The sequence below is a fragment of the Neolamprologus multifasciatus genome, chromosome 17 (genome assembly GCF_963576455.1).
Source record: "Neolamprologus multifasciatus chromosome 17, fNeoMul1.2, whole genome shotgun sequence".
Lineage (NCBI taxonomy): Eukaryota > Metazoa > Chordata > Actinopteri > Cichliformes > Cichlidae > Neolamprologus > Neolamprologus multifasciatus.
This window is the reverse complement of record NC_140455.1, coordinates 22843031-22859258: the sequence shown is the minus strand read 5'-3', so window position 1 is coordinate 22859258 and position 16228 is coordinate 22843031. Positions and strand designations below refer to the sequence as shown.

General features: G+C 39.4%; 1 protein-coding gene across 4 annotated transcripts in view; it reads left to right on the top strand.

Annotated features, from left to right (window-relative positions):
• Positions 1-13407: 13407 nt before the first annotated feature.
• Positions 13408-16228, top strand: part of syt1a (synaptotagmin Ia) — a 212300-nt gene continuing 209479 nt past the window's right edge. For 2 of the 4 annotated variants that reach the window (XM_085138836.1, XM_085138833.1), the window contains exon 1: positions 13412-13771. The gene's annotated coding sequence lies outside the window, so the exon portion shown is untranslated. Of the gene's footprint in view, positions 13772-16228 lie in introns of all 4 variants that reach the window. The other 2 variants (XM_085138838.1, XM_085138837.1) reach the window with 2 other exon arrangements.

Here is a 16228-nt window from a genome sequence, read left to right as displayed (position 1 = left end):
TACTTTTGAAGAATCTGTAATTACATTAACCTTTTTTTCTTTGCGATTATTTCACAATGACTCAAGCAAGCATGTGGGTTGTTCCACAATTAAAGTTACTGAGCACAACGAGGTCTGTGGACTGTATGGCTGCATAATATTGTGACTGACTACTGTGGGTTTTCTTTTTTCAATATAATCTACAACATAACATAAGCATACTGCCCATTCTTTGTGCCATAGATTCAACAAAATGCTGGAAACATTCTTCAGAGATTTTGGACGATATTTACACGATATCGTCACATAGTTGCAGATGACTGTAGCAGCCCTTTGAAATGATACCATGTTCAAGGGACCACTTTAAAATGATTTGAACTTTATCATTGATCGGAAGATGAGTACACCTTGATCATAAAGCGATGTAATGGTTAGCAACAATACTCAGGAAGGCTGTGTTGTTTAAATGATGCTCAAATGGCACTAAGTGGCCCAAATATGCTAAGACTATATCCCGTACTCCAATAACACCAGCACCCTAAAGTGTTATTTCAAGGCAGGCTGGTCACATGCTTTCATGTTATTTTTGACAAATTCTGACACATAAGAGAGGGTACATTACATCTACTTGTTATTATGTATATGATATTTGCTTACAATAAGCACAAGGTTAAACTGTGTCTAATATTTTGGCATTCAGGTTATCTGGAAAATAAATAATATCAAATGTAAAACTCAGGCATTGTTTGAATGCATTTTAAAAAACTGGTTTGTTTTTTTTTGTTTGTTTTTTTGGCTGAAGTCATGACTATACAGCCTCATTGTTTTTTGTTCAGAGCAACATTAAAGTTAACATTAATATTAAAACTTCTTGAGATCCACAGGATGGGATTCATTTGTTCCAAGCATGGATCTGTGGATGCATAGCATGTTGTACCAGTAGCCTACAGCTGTGAGACTCCACTTGCACTCACATCATGTGACTGCCTTGCTAAAAATAACCCTCTCTCCACGCGTGGTGTGGATGATACCCAGACTAAGAATAGGCCTACTGGAGAGAAACGACATGATAGTAAATCACCAGTGAAGCAATAGCTGCAGTGCAACAGAGAGGAGGATTTAATAACTTGGCCTTGAAACTACGCAATATCAGTGAAGCTCCTGACAGTATAATTTGCTCAGCACAGCCACTGCTTGGTATCTGTCAGGTATGCATGGCTCTGCATCCGCTCCTATTGGCAGACTTCTCTTCTAATTGACTTGGGAAAGGACAGATAGAAGACAAAAGCAGTAAACAGACTTTTAAGTCCTGCTTTCATTGGCTAAAAATTTAAAAAACAACTTAACCGACCATTTGACGAACAAAAACATGTTTAAGTTAAAAGATATCTGCATGAAAAAGTAATGACAGATTAATTTCTTTTTCAGCAGTTTAAGCAAGCAGGTGTTGGATATGCAAATATTTATAACTGTTTTGAGAACTTAAAAACTGAAAAAAACTAAAAAAAAAAAAAATTTCTACAAAATCTGATCCTGAAGCAAACTGCCTGTAGCTCACCTAATCAACTAGCTTTAGAAAGGATTGGTCGTAGATTTGAGGATTCAGAGGTGTAGGGGAGCCTGGTTCACTCTGCAGCTAGATGAACTCGAGTCGAGCAGAGTACATTTAAGATATTTTTTGATAGGGTAGCAGGAGGGAGAGATGCTCGGATAAGAGCAGGACCTTGACCTGGAGGTAAAGAGCTGTTTGTCTCTTTGTAGAGTTGGATGCATGCAACCATGTTGTGAATTCACCAGGACAGTGTGGTGCACTGACCTGGAAGAATGAAGGGAGGTTCAAGAGTTGGTCACCTGAATATTATATTATGTGGAGAAGCGACGGTGTAATGTGGCCTGAGGTTGAGCAAATAAACATGAAATCTATGCAGTAATAAGGGATCTGGGACTGGCACAGTGGTGCTTGTCTGTATTCTGTATTTAGCAGTATTTTTGCTTTCCCAGTCCTTTGCTTGGATAATATAGGCGTTGGTAGTAAATTTGTGGGCACAGCTGGTGGGCAGTGTGTCTTCTGAAATTTGCAGAAATATGCACTGACCCTTTGTGATTCCAAATTTTGTTTTCTGCAAAAATATATTTTTTTGTTTTTTAAGTTGCGTATGCTTAGGAGTTAGTTATGCATTCTCAGTGGGGAAAAAATGGGAAAGAAAAGCTTGAATTTCATGGAAACTGACGATTAAGTGTAGATAGAACTGGACAGAGGGCGGTATTTAATTCGAAGTTCATGAAGGTAATTTTAACCTTTTTGTTATTACAATTCTAACAACACCCCTTAATTAACAATAAGTAAAGCAAAATAGATTATTACATAAAAATATGTTTTATTGTCTAGACTCTGCATCTGTTTTTACACTGAGCAATATCTAAGATTGATCTAAAATTCACATACTCAACAAAATGTCTTTATCTTCTTTTTTTAAACTTCTTAAACTTCTTCATAGCTTTCTTAAGCTATTTTTGATCACAAATATAATAGTAATAGTTTTTGTTTCTGTTGTTATTTACAGCTTTTTGAAAACAGTGCAAAAGAAAGGTGTTTGTTTAAACCTTTTACACATAGACAATCATACCCTTTACCAAAGGACCACGTGCAGTGTAGATCTTGATCACCTTGTGTATCACAGATATACCACAAATTTCTGTAGTTTGAACAGTGTTAGCTATGCAACATGCGTAACATGTAGCTCTTGGGTGTGCAAAGATGCATGAAAAGTCACTTCACATGGGAGTGAACCTTAGCACAGCACAGCATAGCATTGCAGTGTAACAGTCATTTTATACATTACCTTTAGGCGCCATATGACTGGCTGCCCTCTCACAAGGAGGTAGGCACGCAGCCATCTCGGCTGCTACAAGAAGACTCCGTGCTCTCAGGCAGGCATGTATCATTTATCAAACACCTGAAAATGACAGACTGCTTGATGTATGATCGTGCAATCACAGGTGTTATCATATGTTGCTGTGGAGGTGTTAATGCATGACTGGCTTAAGCATCTTTAGGGCAAGTTGGGTGATAACACTGGTTGGAGGCCTGGGTGCACTGATAAAAGGAGGAAGCTCACCTAACTCCAGAGACGATCAAAGTTGCTGCAGTGAAGGATGAAATGAAGGACATTTCTCCAATAGCCGTATACAATTAACTGATTTCACCGATAAACATTTTTATATTTAAAACTTGGAAGACTCTCTTTTAAAACTAGTTAGAATATGCTTGTGACAGAGCGTATGCACGGCTGTGCCATAGAATATAGTGTCTTGTAAGGATATTTGCTGCTCTGTGTTTACGTAACAGCCTAGATCCTATCACTGCTTTCCATTTAGTCACTGATGTGCTCATTGTATTTGGAGAATTGCCTCACCATGTCTCCGCTTCGAGCTTGTCGAACAGAACTCAATTTTACCACAACAATAGAAAGCGATAGGAGATTCAGAGGTGGGAAACACTGTAGGATTGTTTGTTGATTATTGAGTAACAAAAGTGCTATTGTAGTTGTAAGACAACAAAGGATATCTTCGTTACTCATATAGTGTATAGTACTATACATGTCTAGAACCACCCCTCGTTTCTTTATGTTTGATTTCCAAGGAGACAAGTGAACTCGACTAACAGCTCATTAAACTTTCTGAATGTCTTTTAAAGTCTTTTTTCTTTAGACATTAGCTGCTTTGGCAGTCATTGTAGTCAGTTTTCAGAGGAATATTTTCTTAAGCCACTTAGCACTGACCCATGAATCATTCAAATATAAAACAGGCAGACCAGTGTTGCGTCTACACAGCTTGTTGCCAAAGTGAGTGGTGGCAAGCCTAAACAAATTCCTGGCCTCAATTCTTGACAACCTGAGTTGTTGTCAAGAAGCCTGTCATAATGAATTGAGGTATGCCAAACAGCATAGCGTAAATAAAAGAGAACGGTTGTTGAGGAACAAATCAAAATTTGAAATTTTTGGTTCAAATTGTCATCAACATATGTGGGGAAGGTCAGGGTAGAGGCACAACAGTCAGTGTCTACAGCCATCTGTAAAACACGGTGGGAGCTTAGTCATGGTTTGCGTTTCAGCCAGTGGTGTTGGAGATCTTGTCAAAATGCAGAAAATTACCATCACATTTTGAGCCACCTTGCAGTTTCAGTGACAGTGATCCCAAACACACTGCACAGTGCAGTAAAAGCATGCCTGGATAGAAGAAAACACAATGGAAAACAATCACTCTTAGATTGGATTTACCAGAGCTTAGATCTCAACATTACTCACGCAGTTTGAGATCAGCTTAAAAGAGAATCAAACAAAGGCAGCCAACATCCAAAGAAGAGCTTTGAATGTCCTTCAAGAAGCTATATTAAATATTGACTTTCAAACTCAGGAGAATTTTACAAACTCTATTTTGCCTTATATTCTGTATTTCTATGTATTTTTGCAGATGTTTCAATAAATCACAGCATCTATTTCCCATTTTCCTCTTGATAGCTTAAGATTTTTTCTCAGTAGCTATCAGCAGGACAAAAAGACCCTTGATCCACAACACTCACCAAAGACTTCCCTGATGAGATTATAGTCTCAGCAGCTACTTTGTAGTGTCACTGAATAAAACTTGATGTCAGTTTTGTAAACTTTTGTTTCGATCAGATTAAAAATGTGGATAAACCTGGTGTGCTCAATGTATTGTGTAATATTCTTTGGTTTCACAGTCAAATCCACATCATGCTCATTACATCTAGTGAATGCAAGTGTCTTTAATTATTAATAAAGTCTATTCAGCTAAGAAATACTTGATGTGAATCATGCCCCGGCGACAACTTCTACATGACTTTAACAGCACCTGTTGGTTTTGTTTCCTCAAATAACAAATCAAACCTCCAGCATCCTTTCATGTGTGTCTCCGAAATGCAAAATTCTGAAAGTAAACGTCAATATAGCTGGTTCCACACCATGGAGAAAACTGTGGCAGTGATTGAGAATCATTGAAGGCGTTATTGAAAGCCTTACTTTGAAAATAATGGTGTTTTCCCATATTGAACATGAGTCAGTGGTCCTCTAATTGCCACAGTTTCTCTCAATTTAAGGTTTGAGGTTTTAAGTGATGGAAGGGTAGATAAAAATATAAACAGGATTAGTTCAACCAACAGCATACAAAACATCACTTAAAGCTGTTTATTTGCTTTACAGATCTGAGAAATTGGCAGTCGTGTCTGAGAGTTTAATTTATTTGAATTTCAACAGGCTTATTACGCTGCCTGTCTTCTCCGAAAGTATATTAAGTCCAGTTAATTCCAAATTATTCAATAGCAAGTAAAATTATAATTAAATATTGAACATAACACTGTTGAGAAGCATCTTAATTAGTTTGTTTATTCAAGTGTTCTCAGTGGTCTCTTTATTTTTTAGGCAAAGATTATCCTGTAATCATCTTGGTATTTAGTGGCTTATTATGCTTCAGCAATTGGTGAGTCGATGACCATTATTCCTCAGGGCTTGGATTTCAGATTTCACAGCCTACGATGTACTGTTACTAACTTAAATGAATTGTCATTCTCCCACAAATGCAAAATTGCTGTAATTTCTGCTCTTCTTCTTTTAGTGCCATTGCTTTCACTTCTTTTCCTTTCCACTTTGCTCTTTTTCTGACTGTTTTCACATCTAGATCAGGATTCTGTATTTTACAAACTGCACTGTAAGTTTGAGCCCAACAATGCTGTATATTCTGAGCCTGTGTTTTGGACTATTGCTTTGCCAGTCTAGGGAGCTTTTGGCTATCGGGTTCCTCTCCTATGGGACCAGCTCCCAGATTGGATCAGCTGACCCTGAAACATCCCTAAGTTAAGCTGCAATAGACTCAGGCTGCTGGGGATCCTCCCGTGATGCACTTTTCTTCTTCACTCACCTCTTTTTTTTTTTTTTTTTTTTAACTGTTAGTGTGTTTATACACCACTTTTGCATTTAATTGTTAGTAATTGTTAGTAATTGTTCCCATGGCTGTCCATCCCTGAACCTAGTTCCGCACGAGGCTTCTTCCTGTTACAAAGGAGTTCTTTCCTTCCCACTATTGCCACTGTTGCTTGCTCATAGTCGTTTGTCTGATTGTTGGGGGCTTTGTTTGAACTTCTCTGTGCATGCTAGCAAGACTTTATGAAGCCTTGCAGAAAAGACGAAGAGAGAACATAGCAAGGGTTTTCTTTAGGTCGGATGATGTTGGAAATGCTTATGGCCCATCATTCTGGGCTGCTGAAACTTGGGATGAATATGATTAGATTGCTGTAATTGCTTGCAGGAATTTCCCACATCATGAGGGCTAGATCTAAAGGAATCGGTTAAAATATGTACAGTACCTGCTAGGGCTTTGCGATATGACCGAAATCTCATATCCCGATATAAAACATCTATCGTCCCGATAACGATACAAATCACAAAAATTTAACATTTTCTGTAAATTCTGTGAATCTCGGGTAGCTGAAGTGTTTCTAGCTGGGCGTCGTGTACCTGGAGTGTTTTAACCGATGCTGTTCTAACGTTTGAGTCTAAGGTTTATTTTTTAGCACCCAACGGCTCTTTTTTGCTTCTCATCCATAAATACTCTGCATACTTTTTCACGTGATTCAGTTTATTTTGAAAAGTCTCAACAGGATCTTGAGCTTTATTGTGAAAGGTTTATGTGGAAAATAAACAAGCGGACACGCAATGGTGTTACCGTTGTTGCTAACCACAACGCATAAAACAGGCGCTTGTCCGTCAGTAGTGTGGTTATATTACATATAAGAGAAAGAGAGAACTTTAAGAAATTAATATAGCCTCTACAGTGACCATCAAAACGATGAAAAAATATTGCCGTAAACAGTTTATTTTGCGACACCACGAAGCAAACGATAGCATAAAATGAAACAATAGATGTTTTTATATCGTCATCCGATATATATCGTTATATCGAACAGCCCTAGTACCTGCAATGCCACACTTGAAAATCAGCTTTCTCCGTCTCTGAATAGCAACTTTTCTTTTTTTCTTTCTTTTTTTTTTTTTTTTGCAAGGAGATTTTGAGATGTAATTTCTGGAGGAGCTTTCTCATTTCTATGCAGATTCATTGGGTGCCCTTGTGTCCTGTCACCTCTGCTTGTCACCCATTTCATCTGGCCTCTCTATTCCCAAGCATTGTCATTTGCAGTGGATCTATCCCTGTCATGTGGCTGTTAACAATCAGGCAACCTGACAGCCGCCCACTATTTACCCATCATGCCCCTCTCTGCATGGTTTGGTGGAAAAGGTGCAACTTTAATCTCGATCTGCATGCATTAACAAATGCACTCCTCTATCCTCGCCTCTGGTAGGCGAGTGTGAGTGGAGAGTGGGTGGAGAGTGCAGGGATGACACAGTGGCGCATGAGTGTCTCCTCATCCATCAGTCTGTCACAGGCTGTCGCCCGGCTTCTCCCAGAGATGCTGTCGATCTGTAAACAAGAGAAACACCAGGCTTCCTGGGGTGCCATGCTAGCATGCAGACAGACGGGGCAGGGCAAGCCTCTCCTATATGAATCACACACTGATAGAGTGCTGATTTGACCATAGCAGGGTTTTGATCAACACAGCCAGGTGTGGATGACTAATGCCTCTGAAGACTACTGCATATCAACAACCGGCCGTGTCGGGAGAATGAAAACAATCACTAGCGTTGTGACATTTTTTTAATAAGGGAATAAGATGGACTGGGAGAAACTGACAACAGGACTTTTTCTGCTTCAGTGTTTTTTGACTTAATAATAAGCATGGGTATCTCCAGACATTTTTTTTTAGTATTTTACTGAGGAGCCCTGACACTTAAAAATGTTAATTAAATAACCCCTTTTGAAGTGTGTTAACAGTTTCTACAAGTTAGAGAGAAGATAAAATAATAAAGTAAGGCTAAGGATGTGTTTTGAGTAGGGCTGCCACGATTAGTCGACTAGTCACAATTACGTCGACTATCAAAATCGTCGACGACTAATTTAATAGTCGACGTGTCATTTAAGATCCCAAAAGATGCAGGAATAAGCAGTAGGATTTAAGAGTGTAATAACGGACTGAAACAGAAGATGGCAGCACTGCATGTACAAAGATGCCAGCTGCCGTTAAACCCCGAAGAAGAAGAAGCCGTGTCCCAGAATTCATAGCGCGGCCCTGCTCAGTTTCCAACAATGGCAGCAGCTAGTTAGTTTTAATGTTACTCTTATTATTCTTTCTGGTCACAAAATAAACGTTTAACATATTTTCAGGCGAGAATGTAGCTGTGTAAACCTCAAATATCTGCTCTGTTTATCAAGACACCACATATTTTCAAAAGCGCTCCGACGTTTTCGGAGACGTCTGTTACCCACTAGCTCGATAGCTAGCCGGGGGCAAGGCTCACTAGAGCCCGTGAGAACACCGGACTCCCGGCAAATCGTTTTCAAACCCACCGCTGTCTTTCGCTACTCAGGTTAAACATGATATATAAGTCACTTACTTAACTTAAAAATTTTATTGTTTGGCTTTTTTCAGTATTTTATTTGTTCCTGAGTAAATCGGTTTGGCTGAGATTAAAGATATAGTTTTTACACAGCTGAATAAACGTCAAGCAGACAACTGATTATCAGAAGTGTGAGATGCTCGAGAATATACTCCGGTGTCCTGTTATATTTTAGATAGCAAGGAGCAGACGGCTGAGTTTATTAAACTTCACCGAAACAATCTGCAAATTTCATTTAAATTTAATAATCTATCATCTTGTCTTTATTTTTAGTTAGCACATACCTTAACCACTTAGCTAATGACAGTTATATAAGTCAGATGCATGCTGGTGCAATAAGCTGTACATTTTACGTCCAGTAGATGCACGATCTGATTAGTTGACTAATCGCAAAAATAATCGGTGACTAGTCGACTATCAAAATAATCGTTTGTGGCAGCCCTAGTTTTGAGACACCTGTGTTGTAATTGTTGATAAATGTCAGATTTCTGTAAAGTAATTAGCTCCTAATGACCACATTACAAAATGCATCCTGTACCCCCTTCAACACTCACTGAGCCAAGCGTTAATGACTTATCTGCTGTATGTTGGGACATGGGGGAAAGGACTAACTCAGTCCTTTATAGCCCCTCTAATTATTTTCCGCATCACATGATTAATATTGTCACTTTGATTTTGCTCTGAGCCCATTAGATGAAACGCTTTGTGACAGAGGACACTGCATGTAGAGCAAAGAGTCGGAAATGTTTGCTGCCCTCTTGTTTCCAGGCCTCAGAGACACCTCTGTCCTCTAGAATAGGAAGACTCTGAGCCACACTGCTGGAGCGCGGCCTGCCGCCTGTCTAGTGGGGGCTGTTGGCTGGTACAAGGCCAGGGCTACAACTGGGGCCAGGCTATTTCTGAACAGGACCAGGGAGGATGCAGCTGGTGTTCCTGCTGTTGACAATGTAAGTGTGCCAGTAGAGCCCCCCCAGAACCAACAAGCTCCTTCATTTCAAGACAAACTGCCATTAAAACCAGTAATCACAGCACATCTCACGGCCAGAGCCTTGTCTAGGAAAATACAAGGACAGGGGACTTTACCGGTTGGGGTGGGGATGGGGGTAAAGAACCACATATTCCTATCACTAAAAAGCTCTTAATTGCTCGTAACATGAATTTGTTCCCCTGGAGAAATCATTCACCAGACAATTTTAGTAGTATTAGTAATAATAGATAAAGATAAAGATACAAATAAAATAAAAAAATTGACTCTAAACCCTCTGAACTTCAAAAAGCCCTATAAATGAGTTTGTTTTTTTTAACAGAGATGTAATAAAACCCCAAACAAAATAAAGAATCACACACAAACACAAAGGAAAGCATGCGTGACATTCTTGAGCAAGTCTTTCCACAGCTGAGGAACCATAAAAGCAGCCGAGTGACAATAGTTATTGGGTTTTGTTTTTTTTTTAGTTTTGTAAAATTTAGATTCCAGAATCCAAACTGCATACCAATACACCAATAAATGTGAAATCTATTCAAGACCATGAATAAAGCTACGGGAGAATTTGTTCAGATTTTGCACAAATGTTTACTGGGAATAAAAAATTAACTGATTACAAATTTGGTGACAAGGTCACTGGGATGTTACAAAACACCTTTTCCCCTCTTTTCTTTCCTCTTTTTTTTTTTTGAGGTCATGACTCAACTTCTGAACACGATATCCAGGAACACATTCAGTGGGTTTCTGGTTACTTGGAATGAGTGTTCATGTAGAATTAGGGACGAACTGATTTCACATCGGTGGTCAAAGTTCAAGCTCATTGGAACAAAAAAGACTCCACCAAGTCTGACAAACGTTCACTAAAACATTTAGCAAGATAAAACGTTTGAGTGATAACATTGAATTATTAGTCTGTGAGCACTGTGAGATCATAGTGCTCTGCTAAAGAAACAAACAACCTTTTGGCCATAATTTTGGAGCACAGAACAACTTTGTGATCATATTTCATTCAGACACTGAATTAATGCTGTTTGACTGATATATCTAAAATTATTCATTTAATTGTCAAGCATGTCAAAGAAAAACATAAAATAACCACTGCCGCTGTCCCCTTCATATAAGCTTGAACTAGTCATCTAACAAAGTGGTCGTGCTTTGCATTTGTCTTTCGCATAATTTTTGAGAACAGCCTTTGAGAACAGTTACATCAGATGAAAATCGATCGTAGATTTAGCGTTAATTTGCTATGTGTTAATATGATCATAATCATATATGACCGGACTGTCATAGCAGTTTCAAATACACAGATTAAGTAGTTAAACTAAGTGAACTCATGCTTTGTAATTTGTTTTTTCCAGTGCTGGACTGACATCTTGCTCATTTTAAATTCTATTTTTAGAAAATCATTTTCTCTTCCATCCATCCATGCATCCTTTATCTGTATTGACTTATCCTTTGTAGTCTATCTAAGCTGATATCAGGCGAGGGTGTGGAATAATCTGGGTCAGGTCACCTGCTATGTAAAGCCCTGTGAGGGGCTGACAATCTGTTTCAGTCATCGTTGCGTCTACGGTACAAGGACTTCAGATGAACTTGCGTTTAGTACTTGAAGAATCATGCAGCCACCTGAACAACTTAAACACTCACACATATAAAAACAATTTCCAGTAAATTGAACCTGTGTAATCCGAGGTCCCAGCTGATGACAGCTTAATTCACGTCTGAGATGTTTTTACAATATGTTATGTACATAAGAGCACTTATAGCTCTACCTAAGCACCACCTTTGGACTGGTTTTATATTTTTACTGGAAACCATAAGACAGAGAGCTCTATTCATTCTGTAGCATCAGTTTCTGTCTAACCTTTGAGTGCAGGTGGACACTTTTATTCAAGGCTTGCATCTGATGGAAAACCTCATTTTCTGCCTGAGGCAGCCAAAAATGTTGTTATCAGCCCCTTTCCATAGTCATGATTTATTTTGCTAGTATGTCACGACACATGCATTTTCCCTTTTGAATTTGAAGCTTTTATGAAGCGCTTAGTGTTGAATGACTGTTTATTTTAATATTAATAGTTGCAAGATTTCTAATTTAAATTTGGTAACACTTAAAAAAAACAACAGTTATTGAAAAATGGCAAATTAATACTTAATTAAACATAGGTAAATAGTTATTTTTCGATTGACTGTTAAATTTCTGTTTGTCAATAGTCCATCTATTACAAATTGCACACATTTAATGAATTTTATAAAATGTATTATGTAGATACATACTTGATACATGATATTTTGACTATACTGGTACACATACAATTTGTAATTATGTGTTTGTTAATAATCCACATAATGGATTGTGATTTTGAAACTGATGTTCCATTATGGTTCAGTCACAGTAAAAGTAGGTCAGCAGCCTCTTTGTGACTAGTAAAAAATTGGTTGCTGGCTGGTGAATTTTTTTCTATGCGCGACTGATTGCAAGTACGTTTACTGATTATCTAGTCATCAAGAGGTTGAGCATGCAACACTCTGTGGTTGACCACTTTTCCATCACGATTGCAAAGTTTGCCTCATGGAAGGCAACCCCATCCAAACAATCGCAGTTCCCTTATAATAAGTAAGTTTAAGAAGGTAATAAGTTATAATCTCTGCCTCTCTTCCGCAGCGTGTCCTTTGTTCTGTCTTTCTTCTTTGACCTCCAGTTGCAATAAATGGCTGCCTCTCACTCAGCCTGGTTCTTCTGGAGGTTGCTTGATGTTAAAAGGGAGTTTTCCCTTCCCACTGTTGCCAACTGCTTGCTCATAGGGGGTTGTTTGATTGTTGTTGTTTTTTCCTGTATTATCTTTATCTTACACTATAAAGCACCTTGAGGCAGCTGTTGTTGTGGTTTGGTGCTATATAAATACAGTTGAACTGAATAGTTAATGTGAATTTCTGTGTATATAGAGTATATATGGAACTGATTTGTGAATCTGACAAATTCATCACGGTTAATCGCTATATTATCACAACAATATTGCATATAATTGCCAGTTTTCCCCATATTGAATCACAAACCATTAGGACACTGATAGACTGAATCCACTGTCGTTTTGTTGTTGAATTGGCAGATCAAAGTCGCTTAGAAAACAGAAACCGACTGCAAGTGATCATTGTCTAACCTGCTTTATAATAGCCATCCAAATATTTGTTATAGATTAGCATTTATTTTTGAAGTTTAAAAACAATTTGATGCACGTTTACATTTACAATTTTGAAAATAGACAATTTATACATCACATTAATAATATATTAAATTTATTATTGGTAAACAACACAAAGTTTAATTACCTGTAACAATGAGAAAAAATACATTATGATGTAACTTGTCAGGTTAAAAGATCGGTCTAATCTTACCTCTTCATTGCTTTTGAGGTTGGATTGACAACATGTTCAATCACTCTAATGAAAGACTGTCCTTGCAGGTGTTTGTGTGGCTCTTCTCCTGAAAGGCTCAGCCTTCCTCTGGGGAAATCATCCTCCTTTCAAGTTCTTGTTGGATGTGTGTATTTGTGTGTGCGTTTGCTCATGTGCAAGGGCAGGTCATGACTTACTGTGTACTGACAAACACACGTATACACATAGACGGTCTCCCAACATTCCCAAGATCCTAGGGGAGTCTTTTTCTTTTCTTTCTTTCTTTTTTTTTAAGTGACCTTGGAGGTGACATATGCCCCGAATGGTGAAAAACACAGACAAGACATGTTAATATGTGTTGAAAGGGTCAGCTAAGGTTGCGCAGCATTGCCCACCATACTTGACGTCTCCCCACCACCCAACCAATCACAGCCAAGGACTCAGTGATGCAGTGTCCTTCTTACTGGAGGGATTCCTAGGAACCACCGTGTGATGATGCTGGCTTAAACAGCCCAGAGTCTCTCCTGTCTTCTCACACCTCCTCCCACCCTCCACTCTCTGCCCCAGGCTTTTTCTCCAAGCCGTGAATTAAGTGCATCTGCCTGTTGTGTTTGAACAGAAGACATTCTAGCGCCATCCACACTGCTCCCACAAGACTGGCTATGTAGACGGCAGACGGAGTCATCATCCAGCCCTCTTTCTCTCCTCTCAGCTAGGCTCCACCTCTCACTTTCCCTCTCTCCCTCTTCCTCTCTTCCAGCATCACACTCACACAAACACACACACAGCACACACACTTTTTCTTCAAGACCTCCTACTCCTACTACAGATGAGCGCCTCCTCGACAGGGCGAGCAGATTTGGAGCTGAAGGTGTGTTGTTTTTGCCAGGTAAGAGAGCACGTTTCTGCTTTGGGCTACTTCAGAAGTTGCAAAGAATCGGGGCGTCTCTTGTTTGTTTTGTAGTGTCTTCTCATAGTGGGGTGGATGTGTGTGATGTATCTGTTTCTAGGTGACATAATCAAGAAGGGTGGGTGTTTTGAGGGTGTCACAGGGGAAGTACACTTCACTCCCAAGCCTTCTTATTAACACCGTTTTTGGCGCGTCTTTCGTTGCCATGTGCACTGAAAGGTTTTTTGTGCTTGCTCGGAAACTGCTGTAGGTGCAGGGTGGAGTGCAGCTAGTGATAGCAACATATAGAACACGTCTTTTGTTGCGAGGGGAGACCACAGCGTGGATGTGTGGGCAGATGGAGAGGAGAGGGAAAGGAGGGGAGGGGAATGGAGACGGAAGACGAGCAGCTGCTTTCATCCCATGGAAGCTAATCCCTCCGTTTGTTCACCTCGCTCCATCAGATAAAATAGGCAGGCTGCAGCCCTGGTGCCCTATCATTAATTTTTTTTTACTTCACTATTCTCCATCTTTGAGTCATGATAGATTTATCTTGAGCAGAAATAAAGACAGGCAGGGTATTGATTCAGAAATGAGCTGTAATGCCATTTGAATATGGAACAAGACAAGCGCTTCAGCTTGACTTTTCGAATACTTCGATTTGGTTCTGACTACACTTCCTGCCGATAATTTATCCTATAAACTTGTGGCAATAAATAGCTGTTTAAAGTTGCAGTCTTTTTAGCTTAAGAGTCTATTTAGTGAACAGATACAATTTTAAAATGTCATTCCAGTTCCTCGTCGATATTGTCCTTATCTGGTATCATTATTAGTGGGAACCCCCGTTGCTGTAAAGGCTTATCACCTCCCACGGGTTTACTGATAGAGTGCCGATTGGCTACCGCACAGTGCACATGTAATGGACGGCTGCTGTCGCTCAGCAAACATGTCAACCATATCCATGGTGATTGTTAGCGCGCCTTCGCTGACAAGTCATTAAAAAAGAAGTGGCCTGTCACCTCTTGCCTGCTCCCAGATTACCTAATATCTCAGGAGGCATAATCAGCCAGAGGGAGAGAGAAGAGGGGTTGCTCAGCTGTTGCTGTTTAGCTGTACTGGTTTGGGCATATACACTAGGTAGCTCCCGTGTGTCAAACTGTTACTAGGTGACGGGGAAAGCGCGAGTGAAACAGCACTCTTTGCTTTTCTCACCTAAATCTAAATGACCCCTGATCTAATTCCCCAAGGAAGAGCCTATGTTTACATACTCTCATGGAGCTTCTGCAGATGCTCCATTTCATAATTACTAACTGAATCAGACAGGCTGAAGCCATGCACTAATGGATGCTGTGTGGACTGATAGCTCAGGGTAGCTTTTTTTGCAAAACCTTGGCCTTTAAGAACCTGGAGCCAAAACTTTTTGGAAGCACTGCCATATGAATTTAAGTCACAAGCAGGGTATAGTCATGAATTCTTCTCCTTTTGGCTTTAGAATCTAATCAAGTGGCCAGTTATCTGTTGCCTGAGGTGTTGTCATGTATTATCAGGCTTGTTAAGGGGCTATTAATGAGAAGTACAGACCCAAAGTCCCAAGCCTGATGTCCAAGCAGCTCTAACCTTTTGTCTTGGCTGAGTTATCTGGAGTGAACTTTTCAAAAGCCAGAAACTGTCAGGATGGAAGGGCATCTGCCAGCATTACTTTGCACGTGGAAAGTGGCTCTCACTCATAAGGTTATTAGAAGTTGTATGGAAAGGAAGTAGAGCCACGAGGACAGTACGGTGAAGCTATTTGTTCGTTTATGTTTGGAACAACACAAAATGGAAAATATAAATAGAATATCACTTAGGATCTGACTTTGTGTGGCCATTTGGTTTGGGTGCCTATGAACTGGGATGTGCACAGAACAGTAACAGTGTCACCACAGAGGCTGAGTCATGCTGGTGGATGCCTCATAAGTAGTGTTCCCACTCTCCAAGGACATCCCTATAATCATCCTTTGATCACATTCATCACCATCACTGATACCAGATATCTTAGGGGAAAAAAGTCTGGTAATGTATTGCACTTTTTTCCTGCAATAATTACATTCTTTGGGGCTGATTATTGATTGACTATTCATCACAATCTAGTCCCATCTCCTTTACAGTGCCCCTGCTACAAAACTGATAAAAGAGTTGTATATTGCTTCTTATTTAAGATGATGGATAATGAAGTTCAACAGTTCTTAGTATATTCAGCCTGAGAGAAATCAGTCTACAAATTTTAACAAAGTTCATCCTACTTCTGCCATCAAGTATAAAACCCAACAAACACACAGTTTTCTGCATCATTTGTTCTCTTCGTGAAACTAAAGTGCAAAGCACCACCTGTTAGTGTCACAGTGTGGCATCACTGTTCAAAATATATTTTTTCTCTGTTGCTTTGCAAATTAACCATGTTTTCAGTTCATGCATATT